This window comes from Pinus tabuliformis, chromosome 3_1 (assembly GCF_031772625.1).
Source record: "Pinus tabuliformis cultivar Carrire ecotype Pingquan chromosome 3_1, CPIR1, whole genome shotgun sequence".
NCBI lineage: Eukaryota > Viridiplantae > Streptophyta > Pinopsida > Pinales > Pinaceae > Pinus > Pinus tabuliformis.
The window spans coordinates 721,783,895-721,800,919 of NC_142301.1; positions in this window are offsets into that span (position 1 = coordinate 721,783,895).

Sequence of the window (17,025 nt, forward strand, 5' to 3'; positions counted from 1 at the left end):
TTAAAGTCTGTATGAACACATCAATCCTATGCTCTTCTGGAATATTTTTTACCCTTATGTTCAATTTTTGGAAGTCCTCAATGTGCTCCATCATTGAACCCTTTTGTTTGAGATTTATCAATTGGCTAAAAAAGGTGTTTCTTTTTGTATCTTTATAATGTGCTATCATTTCTTCCATAAAAATTGCCCAAGTGAGAATTTGTTTATGAGAGAAAAGCCATCGATACCATACAAACTTATTTGGTTCCAAATATAAAGTTGCAATATGTACCTTTTGTGTGTTTTGCACATTATGGAGATCGAAAAATTGCTCCATCTGTAGCATCCATGTTCTGGGTTGCTTGCCATCAAACTTCCCCATATCTATTTTTGGAACACGGTGGGTCTTCAATCCAACATTAGAGTCTATGAAATCATGATTAACATTTCTTTTTTTCTCATCACGAGTTTCCTTTAGTACCCTTTCACCATTAGTAATCATTTCTTGTAGAAACTTATTCAAATTCATATTCAATTCTTCCATCTTAGCATCCATGCCATTCATTTTAGCTTCCATGCCATCCATATTAGCTTCAATTACCTTTTGTGAGAGTTAAATTTGTTGCACTTGGTCTTGTAATTTTGATATATCATGTTGCATTTTGTCCTCTTCTTCACGAGTCATGCTAGCGCTTCCAGGTTGCTTACGAGGTGTTTCGATTTTCTTTCTTTGGGGAATCAATGAATGTTAATAATTCTTCACTATTCCCTTTGAATTCCTTCAAACTAATTTTTCAAACTAATCTTATGAAATTTTTTTTAAAAACTGCACACCCTGTTGTTTCACTTTGTAAGAGCTCAATATTTAATGTGTTGTATCTCTGTAACTGTAGATATTGAATATCTGAAATCACATCCTGCAGTTGCCCTTTCAGTCCTCTTTCTAACCCCGCAATTCTAATCAAGATTGGATTCTCCAAGGGAGAGTTATTCCAAATCTCCCATGGTGACTTGATTATAGACTAGTTGAGTAGAGTGAACTTGTACAAAAGGTCACGTGCCACTGTTTCGACCTTAGCATCTGAAATTTCTCTATAGAATAATACAAGGCATCCTCTTTTTGAAACTTCTTATGAAATTTCAATCTGATGCTCAGAACCAAAGCTATGACGATTTTCCCCACGTCACCTATTTTGAATGTAATTCGGGAGTCTGCAAAAACCCTCACTTCCTCATATCATATCTATGAAAATATAGAGATACGAGCTCTCAAAATAGGATCTAGATTTCAGAACGATTTCAGCTCAAATGGGTTTTTGTTTGAGCTTCTGAAACATCGCAGAAAAAAAAGTTATAGTGAAAATTCCACGATGGCCTGTTTGGAGCAGTGAAACCCTAGAATCCAAAGCTCTGATACCAAATGTTATGAAACTAGCTCACAAAAAGATAGAAAATATAGCTCAACTCCTTAGAATTTAGCCTCTTCAAGCAGCCAAACTCCTTTACATTACACAAATGAACAATTCTTGGATGATACAAATTACTTGACCTCCCTTCTATATATAGGAGTCTAAGGGGTCACAATATAATCAAGTCGACATAACAGTAGTAACATAAGGGCACAACAATAAAAAAAGTGGGTTTCTATGGGGCACACTAATAAAAGTATGGGGATAGTAGGGGCACAATAATAACAATAAGGGCTACAATGACAATAGTATTGGGGGAATCACTAGTATTATAGGGACCTAACAATTCAAGACAACCATAACACATGCCTCCCACAGGCTGCAACAACTATACAAACATGGACACCACCCAACTAAAAAAACTCCACACATACACATCATAATACATACCTCTGCATTCTCCATTGGCTGGAATGACACTATTGTAGGTTTGGTACTCTAGTTAGGGTTATTGGAAAGCTACTACAACACTTCTTTTATTTTCCTAAACCTCCTCCACAATCGCGGCTTGGTTCCATTGGCTTGTTGTTCCTTGTTGCTATTGTTTTGGGATATTTAATAGCCACCAAACATCACACACAAATTTATGATTTGACCCATGACCTATTCCTTCTTGCCCTGGAATGTTGCCTAAGAAATAATCTCAAATATACTTCTAATACCACACAGATCCCTCCACAAAATTTCACAGGGAATTTGGTTGCCTTTGTTTTATAATTCAAACCTAAAATCAACACAAACTACCTCATAGATAACCTCGGGCTTACCTCAGACCATGTGGCTTCCTTCCTATAGCAATGCAGCCACCAAAAAAACTTTAATTTACTCATCCTCCTCCATAGAAAATCTTGGTTTCCTCAGATGTAAAACAATGCATTATTTTCACATTTTGATGTATTAAAATGAATCCTCTCACCTTGTATTTATATCCATACAAGGGATCCATAAATTGACATGTATTTTGGCACATTCGCACCAAGTTTACATGACTTTTGTGCAAAAACCCCATCATCAACCTTTAAAAATTGATAACTCATTGTAGACAACTTGGAATTTGACAATTATCATTACATTGGATTCTCCTCAATGTGATTCATTATCTTCATCCATCAGATGTCCAAAATTCTCCATAGTTTTGGCCCAAAAATCGATGGGCACAAAACCACAAGCTTGGGTTCTAAGACCACAAATGAATTTGTGGTGCTCCAACCTCCAAACCCCGAACCCTTGGGCTTGGTGTACTTCCCAAGCTACTAAAAATAAAGACTCCATCTTAGTGAGGGAGGTACTTCCAAGACTAGGAAGAAACTCATCATCATCACTACTCATAGCACTCACCCAACTCCTAGACCTCACAACTACAACAATCCTTGTACTATGAACTAAGCCTCTCTTAGAAGTGTCGATGTCACTAGAGGCATCCTTCTTCTTCTTCTTCTTCTCTTGGAATCTCTTCCACACTCTCCATGATTCCTTCTTGGAAGTTATAGGAGCACCGTTGCTCCCCACCGACCATGCACTCTTCTTGGGTTGCAAAGCCTCCCTCTGAATCTGCAAGATCCCTCTAAAACTCGACTCTCCCTGGACCTTCTTTTCTGAAACCTGTACTTGCCCTTCTAAATCCTGCACCTACACCTGCTTCTCTATAACTTGCACCTAATCCACCTTCTTCTTCTTTCGACGATCCATACATACCCATCAGCCTCTATAGACCATGATCTCTAATGTTAAGCACAATCCCTATGGATCTAGAGCCTCTATCTCTTAGTATTTCCTTCCCATCTTAGAACAAGACCCCAAACCCCTTATTCTTGATCATCAACGCAGATATCATGCTATATATGAGTCCTATTACTAACAATACATCTTGGACCTACATTGCCCCTCCTGTTTCCATCCTGAATGACACAACTCCTGATCCTCAGATCTCTTTCTGACTCTTTTCACTCAACACGATGTGCAACTTCAACTCCCATTCAGTTACAGTGTCAAAAACCTCATGTGACCTTGTAATATGTTTTGATGCACCACTGTCCATGTGCCATCCATCTTAATCGATAGTACCCTTTGAGAAATGAGAGATCATAACAAGGTTCTCCTCCTCCAACCTTCTGGTGAGAGCATATATCTGAGTAGAGGTGGAAACACTGAAAACCAGCTTCCCTTTCTTCTTCTCGTCATCGCTCATTTTCTTCTTCATTGGACATCTCGACAAAAAATGACCCATCTCTCCATAGTTGAAACACTTGACTTTACTGAAGTGATTATTTTGTTTACCCTTCATTCGTGCTGCAAGTGCCACTTCATCATCGAAATACTTCTTCTTTAGATGAAGATCCTCATCTCGTAACTCTTCCTTAATGAACTCGTCCCACAGCCTATTCAATTCTGGTAACTTCTCTCTGGCCACAATACCGTTGAAGAAGGGTTGTCATTCCTCGGTGAGTCCTTTTAAAGCAATCACCCCCATATCAGAATCTAAAATAGTCACATTGATGGAAGCAATGTCATCTTTGATCTGAGACAATCTTTTTAGATACGAACTCACTCCTTCAGCCTGTATCATCTTGTTGGAATTGAAATTATCCTCCAATACGAGTATCTAGTACTCATTCTCATTTCGGAACAAATTCTAAAGAGACATCCACATCTCATGTGCATTGTTCTTCCTCGATAAATGAGGTATTAGGGGATCCTTCACACCATCTAGGATGATCATTCTTGCAATTGTATCTAAATCCTCATACACTTCTATATCCTTTGGGTTAGTTGGCTTCTTGATGGATTTCTCGGTGAACTCCGAGATCTTGTTGACCTGGAAGACTAACTTGATCCTTCTATTCCATGGACTATAGTTGGAAAACCCCTCGACCTACAATGTAACCAACTCCCTCTTAAGTTGTACTTCGTTGCGCACACTTTGATTCACTATCTTCTAATGTAGCTCAGACACACTTTGATACCATGTTGAATTTCCATGATCTTGGGATCTAGGATAGAATATTAAAATGTCTGATGCTACCAAACCAAGAATCTCAATAAAGATACTATGCAAAACAAAATATAAATAGTAGTAAATCACACATGCACAAGTATAGATAATTTTTTACAAAATGTTGTACAAATATATACAAAAACCCAATATTCATTATATTAAACCAACTGAATAAGAGAATTTTCTAGGGCTCCCGTACAAGGGATAATGGCCCTGAAATATCCACAAGTACAAGAATACAAGATACAATGACAATCTAGCTACAATCTTACCATATATGTCATATCTCATCATGTCGGTCCTTCGCTTTCATTATTCTCTCTAGCTTCCCCTTATTCCATTAATAATAAACACATAGAGACTTTAGGAGGGCTGCCACATATCATTATTACAAGTCACTTCTGCTACATGGAACACAAGCTCATTAATCTGCACCTCTAGGATGGCCAATTCCTCAGCTTCAATATTCCAATCCAGCAGTCCACTAGTTAGTCAATTACTGCACATTAGTCTCAATAGCTTCACCCAACCTTTAGCTATCAAAATCCCTTTATGCAATCTTATCAAGGGCTACCTTGGGTCATCAACACGTTCCCTCCACCAGTCCAAAGGCACCCAATCCAATCACTGTATAATCTGCTCCTAGTTAAGGTTTCTAATCATTAAAGATAACTGTAACACATGGCTCCCATAGGTTGGAACAATTGTCCAAACATGTACACCACCCAACTACAAAATTCTCAACAAATACACATCATAATACATACTTATTCATTCTCCATTGGCTAGAATGACACTGTTGTAGGTCTAGTCCACTAGGTAGGGTTGTTGGCAAGCTTCTACAACATTTCTTCTCTCTTCCCAAACCTCCACCACAATTGTGGCTTGGTTCCATTAGCTTGTTTTTCCTTGTTGTTTTTATTCTAGGTTATTTAACAACCCCAAACATCCCACAACTTTTTGATCTAACCCACGACCTAATCCTTTTTTCTTGGACTATGGCCTAAGGAACAACCTCAAATATACTTCAAATACCACACAAATCCCTCCACAAAAATGCCCAGGGAATGTGGATTCCTCTGTTCTATAATTCGTACCTGAAATCAACAAAAACAACCTCTTAGATAACCTTAGGTTCACCTTAGACCATACAACTTCCTTAATATAGCAATCTGACCTTGAAGGAGACTTCAATTTACTTCTCCTGCTCATTAGAAAATCTTGATTGCCTCAGATGTGTAACAAAGAGTGATTTGCACATTTGGATGTATTGAAATGAATCCTCTTACCTTGGTATTTATATCCATTCAATGAATCCACAAATAGACATGTATTTTGGCACATTCACACCAATCCTACAAGACTTATGTGCTTAAAACCCATCATCAACCTTAAATAATTCACAACTCATTATATACATATCAGAATTCGACGATTTTCATTGCATTGGATTATCCTCAATGCCCTCCATCATCTTCATCCATCAGATGTCCAAAATTATCCACGGTTTTTCCCAAACATCTATGGGTGAAAAATACCACGCTTGGGTTCCAAGCTGACAAATGAATTTTTCATGCTCCAACCTCCAAATCCCTAACCCTAAGGCTTCGAGTACCTCCTAAGCTCCAAAAAAATGAACACAAAGCTCAGGGTTGGAATTATCCTACAGGTAAATATTTGGGTTATCCTTTCCATAATTCCCCTTAATTTATTTATCATTTTCAGGTTGAGCCTTTTCTCTCATTATTATTCTACTATGTTGGTATAAGTTCCATAAATTAAGCCTTCAAACCTTTTCTCAATAGCTTCAAGGTCTTAACTTCATTCTAGTCAATTATGAAGGTGAGTTTACCCTGAACCACAGGTACACTATTGCCATTCCTTTTTCTTCTTAAAATTTGTATTTAGTGTTTAGTTATGCACAAGGTTAACTATTTAAACAAATCTCTGTTAATGATAATTTCCCTTTTACAACATCTAGGAGTCTTGGCATTTACAACAAAATCACCTAGTAAAATTTGGGAACAAACCCATCAATTTATATTTAGGGTTCGTAAGTAAAATTAATTTTTCACTTTCTAATGAGGACTTACTTTCTTATTTAATATCTAGGTTACTATTTTTCTACAATTTTGAAATTTGTGTGGGATTTTTTTTATAATCATATATACCCTGGTTCATCTCAACTACTGGAACACCTGTTAAATTTATCTTTCTTTCCTCTCCATTGTAGGGTGGCTATGTCCTGGTGATGTTCATTGTCCTACTATGGCCATAGTAACAAATGGATTAATTTTTGTATTGGGACACACACACACACACACACACACACACACATATCTTTGCGTGTGTGTGTCCTGATTCTGATTCTGTAATTACTAAGCTCTATAATATGCAATGATCTTTTACTACATAGTTTTGTACAATAATTAAGTATACATGTATTCTTCAATAGGTCCTCCTATACATGATGTGATTGAGCTACCTGCATTAGGTTTTATTATTATCTTCTTCCTGAGCTACCTGCATGATGTGATTGAGCTATGTATCCATGTACAAACATAAATGTTAAAATTAGTGTATTTTCATGAATATTCTACTCATTGGGTTTTGGATAAAATGTCTTTTATAACTCGTAGTTAATGCATATGTATTATTTCCCAATTTATTTCTTGAATTTTAAACTTCCTCCAGATAGTTTATTGCTTAGTTATTTCTCCATTTATTAAAAGAAGGTCTTTGTTATTTTCATCCTCAAACCTTCATTATCCTACCCTATTTTTAATTAAATCCTAGACCTTCCACACTAGCACTTAGCCAACTTAAGCTGAGACTAATTTGAAGAAATCCCTAATGCTAAAGTAGTTAGTTGTAAGACTCCTATACTATAGGTTTTTGCATCGACTCCTCCAAGGATTTTTATTTACATAATGAGTAGGGATTTTGTTTGTTAAGGGTTATCATAAAGTTATCCTTTTGTATTGGCCTAACAAATCCTACTCATTTTCTTGTTTTACAATAATATTAGAAATAATTCTATCTTAAAATTAGAATATTTGAGAATAACTAGATTCATGTCAGAGATTAGTTATTTAATAGGAATACATTTAATAAGTTATATGCTCCACTACTTATACATTCATAATATGGTTGAAAAAAAAATCTCTAAAGGAACTCGCTTATATGAGTATTGGGAAATACAATAGGAGTAAGAATGCATGTCCCATACAAATAAAATATTGCATCGGTAATTCCCCCTGAGCCTCAGGTTTCCCTTCTGTTAGGAATATTTATTAGTATTGATATTATTCCTCCTTAGACCCTAGCAACATCCTTCCAGTTCAATGTGAAAAAATTTGTCTCCTTCCTTAAGGTTCAGTCTTTTCTTCCACACTAGAACCCCTTTTCTTAGATTGTCTTTCTGTCACGGATTCCTCTTTCCTTCCCCACTACATGACCTTTATCTCCCATCATACTATCTTTCCTGGTTCGAAATCTTGGAGAATATGGAGGTTTAGTATTGTGATAATTGTCCCTTGAAAATTTGTCTCTTCTTGGAATCCAACTGACTTTTGATAGATTTCCTAATAATTGGGAGGTGTGAATACTCACATGTTAGATCCTATTATATTTCTAAATAAGCAATAAGTGAAATAAATAGTATTTGATTCATAACAATACATTAACACTTATATTTGTCATATAACTTACTCTTAGCCCCATGGTTATTATTCTAATTCAATTGTTTGCAAGAAAAATGAAGCCATACAGTCTGATAAGAAAATAATTACATCATGGATAACACACACACACACACACATAGACACACAAATATTGTGGGAATAGGATATCAAGATTTTTGTAGTCAACATTTTTGGAATTGAAAATTACACTTTTGAAAACCTATATTGATGCTTTTAAAACCCAATTTTGAGCTGTAGAAAGCTTTATAGTGACACCTAAGGATCAAAATTCATAGTTTTTAGCTCTAAATTTTTCTTTATCAATCCAAATTTGATAATATAGGGGATATTATTTATACTCAAAGCTAAAATTACTACTATGGTTTTATATTTTATCCTCTAGGAAAGATAACTTTGACCATAACATATGTTAAGTTCTTTTACCAATTTTAGTGAAAATATGAAATTAGATAACAATGCCACCTAGAAGTTGTGTTTATCCATATATACCTTAGGTAGTTCATGATTTTATATGTTTCATTAGGCTAGGTCACTGTTGACATTACATCAAGAAATTCTCTACATCTTATTATAAATAAGGTCTATTTTAGTTAGACATCTCTGAGTTGTAAATCTTCTTGAAGCTTGGAGGCTTATTGCTAGATTTGGCCTTTAAATTCCCAAGTACCTACTATTTTATTTTATTTTCAAACAGTTTGATCTGTCATTATCAAAGTGATATAACTAATTGGGAATTTAGAATCTCCCAATCAAGGTTATGTTCAATTTCTCATTTTTCCATTAGTCTAAATAATTTTCTTGTGAAGCTTTAATTAGCCTTTTGATATAAAGATTTCTTGTGAACATCTATTGTTTTATTTATATCCACGAGGACACCTATAAAAGGGTACAAAATAATAGAATTCAAATTTAAACCCTTCAAAATTGATGTTTGAACCTCAATTAATCCATGTCTACCTTCACATTGGTATTATGGACATGAAGGTGAATGGTAGTATTAGAGTTGAGGATGAAAGTAATGCCATGAGGTTATATATTTAAAGCGTCCTCCTTCATGTTGAATGAAGGGAGAGAAAGGTGAGGTATGAGGTAAATAAGAAACAAAAAGGAAATTCTACACCATAATGGAGAAAATACTACCACACATGGCATATAACCACATTAGTATATTAGGTGATGGTATTCCTTCTTTATATATTCTTGAATTATTGATTCTACTTTATCTAAAGGCGCCTTAACTTAAAGCTCTATATGCATCGTGAGCCATTATTGGTTGGTTATGAAAAACCTTGTTGGACAGTTGGCATTGTATGAATGTCTATTTGATGCAAGTGTGTTGGCATTGATGTCAAAAATCATGCTGGGATATGTGTTGAGAAGTTGTCATTGTCTAAGTATTGGTAGGAGTGTTGGCATTGATGTCATCCGGACTAGCATAGATGTTTGTGGCAGTAGATGTTGGCTTTGATGTTCCCTATCTTAGTTATAATGGTGATCGGGCTGCCATTGATATGCTTGATGTGTCAAGCTCGGGGAGAGTCCCATGGGTGTTGTAGTGCTATCTAGATAATCATCATAGTATCAAGATTGTTGGAGAAGCCATAAAATGATGACTATGGTGGTTGGGAGTTAAGGATTCTAGGTAGAAGAAGAAGAGGCAAGATGGAAAGAATGGAAGAGAATTTGGATGCATCTTTCAGGCAGAAAATGGGCTCAAAGCCTACATTGGACCTTCTCCATTGGAAGGTGCTCTGAAATAGATTTACAATGGTATGTGGAAGCCCATGAATGACCATCAAGATAAAAAGTTATTGACTGCCGAAGTTAGTTCTAAGTAAGTCAAAATATTAGAGCAAGTTGCCATATTGAGACCTCGAGAGGTCATAATTTCAGATGGTTGGAGTTTCAGGAGCCGATTCTTAGAACCTAATATTGGAGAGGCTTGAAATATAAACCTTGGTGGTTTATTTCCTCTCTAGTCTATTTAAAAGAGACCTGAAAGGAGTAGGGCCGAATTTCAGGATCTGATATTTAAAGGGCAAAGAAGGAAACATATCAAAGGTGGAAGCCCAAGAAACTTGGAAGGATGAATGTCGAAGCAGGTCATATCAGAACTTCAAAGCAACAAAATATATGGGAGGAAGAAAAACCTTAGATGTTCATAACTTCGGGTTTTTGAAACCTTGTAAGTTTTTATGAATGCAATTCTTTGAAAGCGCCAAGTCTTGCGAGGAAGGGGATTTACTAAGGAATTTTCATGCAAAACCAAAGAACCAAGGACCTTTTCTCTCTCCTTCAATTCGCCACTTGGTAGTAGGTGATTGGACCTGAAGAGCTCACATGGAAGATGACAGTAGTGTGATGTGGCAGTACATTGGACACGTCACAATTTGATTTGTCATTGTTTGTCCCATAATGGGGAAAATCAAGATGACATGTGTCACCACTAAGGAGGTGCCACATGGAGTGATGAAAGGGGCTTCAACATTAAGTGGCACTTAGTCATGGGGACCGAAGGAACAAAGTGCATAGAGCAGGATTAACTCCTAATTTCTAAGGAGAATATCGGAGCCCGGAGTTTTGTAACTCTGTATAAATGCATATTTGAAAAAATTATGACGCCTAGGAGATTCCAATGTCGAATCGGTCTTGGTAAAGGGAAATCCAAAGAACTAAGTGTAGAGAAAGGGCCTAGCACCTTAGTGTTATGTGATGTCATGAGGGAATTATTTCAGAGGTCAAAATTTCGGAAATCTTTCGTAATTGAATTTTGAGAAAAGTTACAAAATGAAGAGGTTTCGATGTATTAGTTCCTGGATGAGAAGATAAATGAACCAAGGGTAGAAGAGAAAATACATAGGGATAAAGGCCCCCAATAGGATCGTGAAGGCCTTAACACTTAAGTTCTATGCCCTCGGTCATAGCTCTCAGTCCCATGGTGAAAGAGCAAGTGATGGGGGCTAATAAATAAGGAGTTAAACACACTTCAAAATATTGTAATATCTTAACATTGTTTTAATAAAAGTTATGATGAGTGGATCTCTGATATTTCAGGATAGAGGAGTTAAAGGATGGTTGAGTCAGAAGAAAGGACCATGAACACGTAGGAGAGTTTGTCATAGGAGTAATAGTGACTATCAAAGATCTCTGGTTCAAGGTGACAAGGGCCACGATGCACAGGGAAGGCTATTGGGTGTGTCTTGATTTGAATACAGATTAGAGAAGCCATGTTGGAGTATAGTCAAGCTTTGTGAGCCATGGATAAGCATGGATAGTGCTTGGTTGAAGTGTTCAAGTGGATAGAGAATTAATTCTTAGTATGGAGATCACTTAGATTCCCATTCAAAGTGGTTAATGAGGTAAGAGTGGCCTAGTCATATGCAACAACAAAATGGAGAGCCATGTAGAGGTACACTCAGGTAGTGTGGAAACAAGCAGCAAAGGCAGCATCGAGCAGAGTGCAGTAAAGGAACAAAATAGAGGATCATTATTGGGCAATGTGGGGGAAAGCAAAATTGTCGTGTTAGAGCTATCTAGAGAGCTTAGTGGGTGTAAGTGCATTGTTGTGAGGCCAAGTGAGCCTGTTCTAGAGGGAAATGATGAGAGTGCCTAAGAAGAACAAAGAGACCACGTCAGAGGTTGTGCTACTATTTGAGAAGATGTTGATGGTGCCTATGCAGAAGAAGAAGGATGAGTGATCTTGTCTTATGTGAGAATTCAAGATAGATCATGTGAAATAGAAGGGGTTGAGAGGTGAAAGCAGGATGTTGAGGATAGAGGGATGAGACAAGTATGATGTTGTGGTCTTTACATAAATTTGTGTGGGATATGATGGGTATAATGGAATGCTATAGAGTGAGAAGAGAATGAGAAAGTGTTGAATGCATGTTTTTGAGAGCAGAGGACAGAGAATGATGTGTGGGACAAGGGCTAAAGCGAACAAAGCTGATATCAGGCAGTGTTGCTACCAATTACAGTGAACATTTTTCCTATTTGACTGTGGGTTGGATCCCGTATATAGAAAGTTGGTGCTTCCATCACTAGTGTCTTCTTACAAAGGCTTGGGGGTTGGTGCCTCCGGCAAGTTGGTTTTTGCATAAAACCAAGCAGCTGCAACTTGGTGCTTGCAACAAATCTGTGAAGTTGGTGCTTCACATGTTGCTTCTCGTAAGATGGACAAGTTTCTACAAAAGGAAGGAGTTGGTGCTTCCTACTAGTGGGCACTAGTAAAAAGTCAAAAGGATTTAGTTCTTCCCGTGAGTGGTATCTCACAAAACGATTGCCGTAATAGAGTAGTGTTATCGGGAAAACGAGTGTCTATGCAGAGCTACTAGTCCCACTAAGGCTGGTAGCTACCTTAGAAGCAAACAAACTAAAAACTACATCTGTTTTCCTTTATGAGAAATAGATAAAAGAGGAATAAGGAGACCAACCTCTGTCTTGCGCTTGGTTCCTTGCTCGATTCCTCTCCCTTCTGATAGGTCTTCGCCACTCGCTTCCTCGTCTACCCAGCTTCAAAGAGCACCTGTAGAATCAAAGCAGCATAACACTATCCAAGAACATAGATCTATTATCATAAACAACATAGGACCAGATATATATGACCACACAAATGCATATAACATCAATCATACAAGAATGTGGAGTAAAACTTGAATAACTTTATTGATAATCAAGAAAGAGCAAAGAGGATTACAACTAATTGTTCTGACCCAGCATCATCCTCTCAGCAAGAAAGCCCTTCTTCACCTCATGAAGAGCTTAGATCACCCAACACTATGATATTGCACCAAGAAACCAAGAGCACTTCCTTACAAGATACAAAATTCCAGCCTCTGGATCTCTGGGATGAGGGATCCATATATAGATGTTTGCAAGGGGAATGAGTCAGCTTTTGAGATTTGATTAGTGTCCTCTATCTGATAGTTCTTGATTCCACTTGGAGATTGATGATCTCTTACTCATCCCTAGGCGAATGCAGAGAGGCAAGTGTCACAGGAGAAGTTTCTGGAAGATTCCATGATCCTCCACCTTGCGGATTGACCCTGCCATTTGTACACTCTCGCCCATCACACCCCATAGAAGGGCTTTTCAACATGCATCACACCTACTGTGTGTATTCAGGTGGGATGCAACGCACCTTGACCATGGAGCAGGTGAAATGGTCCAGTTTTGACCAGTTCTGAGTAGTTTTTCATGGAGAACTTCTGGGAGATGCTGTAATCAATTGACCTTGTTCTTTTAGGGGTTGGAACAACACCTTTAGGGACTTAGGAGCCCTTGATTTATGGACATTTATGATTGGGGTTGTAGTGCCCAAAAATGTCTATAACAGTTGCCCCCTAAAGCATGAGGTCGTTAATCTTTTGATGTCGGGTGAAATGCTTTATCATGAGGATCTGAAGTTTTTTCAAGTTGGAAGGCAACTTGTAATAAGATACAATACAATACATTATCTTCATAATATTTTCATGATCTAGCTGAGGTGGGCATTCCCATGCTCAGCTTCATAAATCCATTTCATGTACATGAGACAGACAATCGTCTGAGTGTAGACTGATGATTCTGGTAGAGCCATCATCCCTTAGATTGGATGATTATCTCTGCAACAATGATGTACATTTGATGTCTTTATTTTCCTAAATATATATCGTGGCCAGATGGATGAAACTAGATCTGGGGTCTTCAATCTCGTTCGATCTTCACTCAAATTACAAGTCGATCCATGTGAGAGATGTTCTGGAGTCGAACATGGAAAGACATCGCCTGATTACCAGCCAATGATGTAAGCTGTTAACAAGCATGAGAGGAATCACCGATAATGATGATGACCCTCAAGGTACTACAGTACAATTCACGTGGTGTGAATAAGTGAATTGGCGTCGAACACCACGCAAAATATTTTGGTCGAAGGCCATTGATGTAAACCTGTCACTGGAAGTGAGAAACTTGCCATTGAGGCATGTAAGCTTCAAAGTACTGAAAGGGTTGTTCCTAGATCAACTTCTTGGATAATGTGCTGATGTCGACAAGAAGCGATCTATCATAGGAGGGCCTTAGTGAATCCCACATCAATGACACAGAACTGAGCAAATGATTCTAATGGAGTTGAAAATGATCTGGTGATATAAGGTTCAGGGTGGCGGTCATGAAAGAATGGAGCGTGAATGTATTGCAGCAGATGAGACACGGGTGAATTCTCTGAGCGACTTCTCTTGAACATATCGACGACACTGACATGATGGATTGGTAGCATTAACCCCAAATATGGATGGTGTGACGGAACCATGGTGATGTGACCAGTGAATGGAACAACCCAACCCGACTCGGATGTGGAGTGAAAGTGTCATGTTCAAGAGCGACTTGCTACCAACAAAGTTTCTTCAAGTTTTCTTCCCAAATTTTCCCCAATCATTGCTGACAAGTACCTCTTTATTTTTTCCAAGCTTGAGGAGGATAACATGTGTTTGTTCTATAATTTTCCCTACGGGCAAACCCATCGCTATGTTTTAACAAGCCTAGCGATAGTGAAACTCGTTCTTGTCTATTATGGACAAGTTTGTCGCTATTCGGTTTTAACAAGTTTAACAACAAACATAACTCAGTCCTTTTCAATTTTAGAGATTCTTAAAAGGGACGTAAAGGAAACTCTAAAAATACTTTTTCGTCATATAATCCCGTAAGTCCGAAAAGGTATAAAATAATACAAAAGGGATGAATTTCGGTAATTTTAATGAGCCGAACAAAACAAGCGCTCGATCTTTTTGTGTAATAATCCCTCAGGTCCAAAAATATTAAAATCTAAAGGAGGGATGGCACTTCCGGTCACTTTAACGAGCTGGAGAGGCCAATGGCTCGGCAATCTTTTCATATTTTACAAGTCAGTTGAAAAGAGCTTAAAGGAGACTCGTTTTTTGAGGAACAAGTGATAGATTCGGGTAGCAGCTGATTCCAGGTAAGGTTTGGAATTTTCCAATCACGACAGTGTCACAAGGATGGCTAACAGGATCACTCTTCGGAGCTGTTCCTCAAAAAGGGTAAACAATCAAATGGAGGCGAATGATCGGCCAATACAGAGTGGAGGTGATGATGAGAACATGACCAAGGCTTCAAAGGCTGATGATAATACATTCACGATGGTTATTTACCGGAAATTGGTTCATTTTTTAATGAGCTTAAACTCTGGAGGAACATTTGCTCATTGCTTATGTTTATTTTTTTAACAAGCTTGAATTTCGCGTTAAAACTGCTCGATATAACGGTGATTGATTTTCTTGATTTTACCATTAATAACTTTGTCCCTTCAAAGGTTGTACTGCATGCTCAATTGCTTCATCAAACTAGTTAGAAATGAGCAATATATGTTTGAAAAATGAGTCAAAACTCTAATATTTTACTTCAATTACGTGAAAAGTAATTTAAAAGTGGTTTTTACCTCTCATTTTACCATTTCATTTGAACTTTGGTTTGTTGGAGCTTTGGAGGTGCTTTCCCCCTTGATTTTCACTGGCTAATTCCGGGAGATTCTATGGAAAATTCTTGGTGCCGTCTAGACCAGGTAGGAGCTAAACCTGAGCTCTTCAGTTTCATTCTTTCCTTTTTGAATTCTGAGCATGTTTTCTGGTTTTTCTGAGCCCCTGGGGTTTGAAAAACTCACCCTGGCTCCATCGCACCCTTTCTATATCGAAAAGTGCATTGCATGTTGGCCTGGCCATTGGCCAGTTAGCATGCAATGCACCCAGAACACTACTGGGGGTGCGATGGACGCAAGGAGGGAAATTGCGCACAGTTTTTCATGGAAATTTTTGCCTGTTTTTCACCAAATCAGGATCTAACTCTTCTCTTGTTTGATTTTGGAGATTCATTGGAGCAAAATCCCTGTTACATGGCAAGAACATGAGCATGAAGGAGAGGACATTCTTGCTTTACATGATCCGGTTACGGTAAATGCACTGCGGAACTGTGGCCTGTTCAAGTTTTTCCGCATCTCTAGCATGAGGCAACAAATCAACTTGTTGCAGTATTTTCTCGATGCCTATGATCCTACCAGCCATGTGTTCCAGATTAGGTGCAAATCTATCCCCTTAACTATCGTGGACATCTATTTTTTGACCGGCTTATCGAGGCAGGGTGCCCCTATCTCATTATCAGGTTCGGCTCGTGGTGGTGAATCTGTGAGAGATTACATTCACAGGTATTGCAGAGAGGGATCTTAGCTGAGTAAGGACGGCAAGATCAACATCCGAGATGTCACTGACAGGCCCTTGAGGACCATTCTGTAAAATTTTGCTAGAATGGCTGGTAGTGCAGCTCTTCATGTGGCCAACCGGTCTTATATGCAGTATGCCTTAGAATGCCTTGAACCAAAGGTGTTCAAATGGTGTGATGCAGTACTCTTTGTGATGAAAGAACAATTGACTAAGGTGAAAAATGGAAGATTGAAGAAATTTGGATATGGTTCTATTTTGACTGCTTTTGCCTTGGAAAAGATCCCGCTGATGCAGCCGCAGTATATTTCACTTGTTTTACCTCCACCGACTGAGCCACGGATGCGGAGATGGGTCGACCATATGTCCAGACATGCTGGTCAATCTCAGGTTTCCTTTTCTGATACCTTCTTCGGGTGGTTTGATCGTCAGGAGATGGTTTTTTCTGATTATTCATATGCTGGTATGGATTTCCGGGGTGACCCGGATTTGGTATTGCCGGCTGGCGAGCAGTGGGATGCCATTGGTAAATTCTTTGACCATATCTTTGTTTATCATTTCTCTTTATAATATCCTTGTGCTTTATTCTGTCAAGACTAATCAGAACTCATGTGCTCATGCAGATGTTGGACGAGTTCGGCCAGTAGTATGCCTGAGAGTGCCAGCTGCCG